The following is a 4,039-nucleotide window of genomic DNA, read 5'->3' on the forward strand; positions in this document are numbered from 1 at the left end:
CAGGATGTATGGCTCCAGACAGGGCCTTCTCTGTGGCAGCCCCTAAATTGTGCAACTCCCTCCCTACAGAGATGCATCTAGCAACATCACAACAGCTTTCAGCCAATGCTGAAAGCAAGCCTCTTAACCCTGGTCTTTGCCACCCAAGATGTAAGCCTACCTTTTTGTGACTGCATGTTTTGTAATTGCACAATTTTAAAGCTGTTTTTAAGGTTGTATTGTAAATGTTTGTAACCCACCCTGGGATCTTAAGTGAAGTGCAAGTAATAAACTAAATAGTAATAATCCATGTTTGAATGGGCTAGCACACTGCCTGCAGCCCCCGTGGTAACAGCTTGAGAGGCTCAGCACCAAGGTGACTTTGTGGGTCTAATGACCCCCTCAAATGCCAGAAGGGGCATCACATAGAGCAGGCATCCCCAAATTGCGGCCCTCCAGATGTTTTGGCCTACAACTCCCATGATCCCTAGCTAACAGGACCAGTGGTCAGGGATTATGGGAATTGTAATCCAAAATATCTGGAGGGCCGAAGTTTGGGCATGCCTGAAGAGGATCCCATTTCTGGCTTTGCAGGGGGACATGAATTCCTTTTGTGTTCTTAAGTCCGGACAGACAAATCAATTCACTTTTTTTGTAGAAAAGGAGAAGGGACAGTAAGTCAGTTTCCTTGGAATCTGGGAAAGGGCTCCTGCAGCAGGTCCAGTCATCTCCAGGAAGCTGCTTTATACCAAGGGAGGCAATTTGTCAATCTCGCTCAGAACCATTTACACTGAATGGTTGCGGCTCTCTAGGGTTTCTAGAAGTCTTCTCTCAGCCTTACTTGGAGAAACCTGGGATTGAACCAGAGAAACTTCTGCATGCAAAGCAGATGCTTTATCACTGAGCAATGGCTCTTTGCTGCAGCTCAGAAAGCACACACACACCCCGCCTCAAAAACCCTGGCAAGCTGCAGTAGACTGCAGAGATTATGAACCTGTGGCCCTCTGGATGCTGCACTAACTCTAAAAACCCCAAGCAGCACAGCCAACATTCATCTGGATGGCTACAGATACCCCATCGCAGGTACAGACAATACTGAGCTGAACCAATGGTCTGACTCCGTACAAAACAACTTCCTACACTCCTGCAATAAAAATGGGGGTGGGGTGGTGTTGATTTAGGTCATAAATGACACACAGGCAGCATAGCAGTCTGGAGTTGCTGAGCCAATTCATGGGTTTTCTCTTGCATACATTTGCAATGAACCAGTGAATGAGTGATTAAGGATAGAAGCAGTCGCTGACCCAGAAATATTACTTTACGACATAATCCACTTTGGCCGAATACAAGGCTAGTTGTATGTAATGCTTGCCCAAAAACACATGTTTACTGGGCATGAACACAGGTCCCCTAGCAGCTGGGCTTAATCTTTAATAAAAAGGTTTTTTTTTAAAAAAAAAGTTTCCCTTGCAAAGGCATTCTTAAAATCATGCAGCCAATGGCAGCTGGTCTTGGAAACCAGAAAGGTGGCCATCCAAGTAAGTCTGGTAGGAGCATGGGGGCAGGACTAGAACAGTACATGTATTCTTAGTGCAGAAATACCTTTTCTTGGTGCAGAAATATCTTCAGCATGGAGGCTACCCAGTACTGATGACTTTGCTGTAATTTGGTGGAAGGAAATGGAGGTCTGTGTGCAACTGTGCCAAGAACACTTCTGAATTCCACACCCATGTACTATTAATGCCACACATGGCCTAGCAAAACCTGGGTTCAAATTCCTAGTCCTGATATTCACCCAGCGGCCATGGGCATGTCAACTCTTGCTCCAACCTCACAGGGTAGCTTTGAGGAAAAAGCCACCACATATACAGGCCTGGGCTCAGAGAGAAGTCTACAACTTGCTCAGAGAAATCTACAACCAAGTGTGAGAACTGTCACAATCACTTATCAGGAACAAAAGGTTACCCATTTTAGAAGGAATCCCTTCCTTCCCACCCTGGATCAGATTTGACAGGGACTCCATTTCCCCTCCATTCTGCCTATTTTATGGCTTGGGCCAATGGCACTGCCTGTACATGCCACACACACAGGTCTCTATAACCTAGGTTGACCTGTGTTTGTGCATCCTACAAGTGAGATGAACTCTATCAGGGATGGAGAATCTCCAGTCCGCACTCTGCAGGCGAATGTTGGCCCAGAAGCCCGTTCTCCCCCCCCCCAAAAAAAAACTACAACCACCTGTCAATCAGCCATCACTAGGTGAAGCAGATCCCTCCCCTCACTCAGTGGTGTTAGTAAATTCAGTTCCACCCTATACCTTAAGGATTAGACATGTTGCTGAGATAGTGCGTCACATGTCTAGGCGTTTCTGATATATGCTGAGTTTGCTGTATGTTAGTAGTCTGAAGTTCAGTCAGGCGTAGCCATGTAGCCATCATGCTGAGCTGTAATGCTGTATGCTGTTACTGTAAGAGTATAGGAGAAGCACTGCTCGCTCTCTCTTCTAAGAGTTCTATGATGCTGTAAATAAACTGCTTATGAAAATACAAGATGCCGCTCATCTGCCTCATCCTCTCCACAAACACTGCTGACCCTGCATGGATAAGCTCTGCTAATTACGTGCCCAGGCTACTGCGGTCCCTGGGTCGTATTCCGCTTGAGACACCGGCTCCTGGAGGGAGAGAACAAGAAGTGGTGCTGTCGGCTCCCCAGTTTCGGTGAATGTCTCTCAACAAGTGGATGGGAGGAACCATCTTGATTGCCTATCATCATTATGCCACATTACTGACAGGTGGGTAGCTCCGCACAATGGGAAAAGTTGACCTGTAGGGTGAGAACACAGATCTGGCAGTCTGGGCCTGAAAGGCTTCCTCCTCCTTTTAACAACAGGGACTTTTACACCTGTACATCTCAAACTCTCTGATGTGGCAGAGTGGCACTCCCCACCAGTCAATGTGCCAGATTTTGTCCTTGAAATGTCCCACCCAACTGCGTTGTGATGGAGTCACTGTGGTCCAGCAGCTGGTGGCTCATGGTCTGTGAACCACTGCTTCTGGGAAGCAGTGTTTTAGACCCTCCCTTTATAGCGCACCTCTCATTCCATGAAACTTCTGCTACTTCTACCAAGCAGAGAAAGGATGCGCCGTTACAAAGCAATTCAATCCCAGCCTCTGAGCAGGCAGCTTCGGGACTGCTGCCATTATATTCACAGCCTCAGCGCACAAACACATGTCTGAAAACAGGCAGTAACTGTCCCACATAACATACGCACAGTATGTTAAAACAATGGTGGCAATAATGTTCATAAAAATCTAATATAGTTTGATCATGGTGGGGGACATTATCCATGTTAGCATTGTGGTAGCAACTAACATGGGTAATGTTAGTTAATCCAGCCCTGGGACCACTTTCCTTATGGGCTACCTTCCAGGAGCCACAGGCCAGTGGGGGGTGGGGCCAGAGGCCAAACTTTTACCTTTGTACAATAGGCTAGTTTCTACAGACATACCTACCTTTCTTTCTCTCTCTCTTCCATCCAGCCAAGCAAAGATCATTATCAGAATCCAAGGACACATTCCAGTCAGGTAAGCACACGGGCACTAAATAATGCCAGTGAAAATTGTGGCTTGAGCTTACACCAAGACCCAGATGGAGATGGCCACATTTGGTCCCTGGGGCCCCTTGATCTGATGGCAGCAGCTCTCCAGCATTTTGGGCAAGAATCTTTGTTAGCCCTACCTGATCTACCACAGAATAATGGCTGTTCTCCCAATGTATGTGAAGAACTGTATAAACATTCTCATGTTCTACATCCAAAACGATACAAATTAGAGCTTTACTTTCAGTCATGGCACAGCTAAACACACTCAGAAGTCTCCAGGACGCCGAGAAAATGGAACTAATCATTTTCTTCTTCTTACAAGTAGGATTAGTCCTCCATAAATGTGAGATTTTAAACAAGCTATGTTTGACCTCGTTTGAGTTTGGAGATACTTCCCACCCTCTTTTCCGGATGCCTAGAGAAAGTGAAGAGAAGTATTAAAAAACCAAACGAGCTAGG

Source organism: Zootoca vivipara, chromosome 13, assembly GCF_965207765.1.
Source record: "Zootoca vivipara chromosome 13, rZooViv2.hap1.1, whole genome shotgun sequence".
NCBI classification, from domain to species: domain Eukaryota; kingdom Metazoa; phylum Chordata; class Lepidosauria; order Squamata; family Lacertidae; genus Zootoca; species Zootoca vivipara.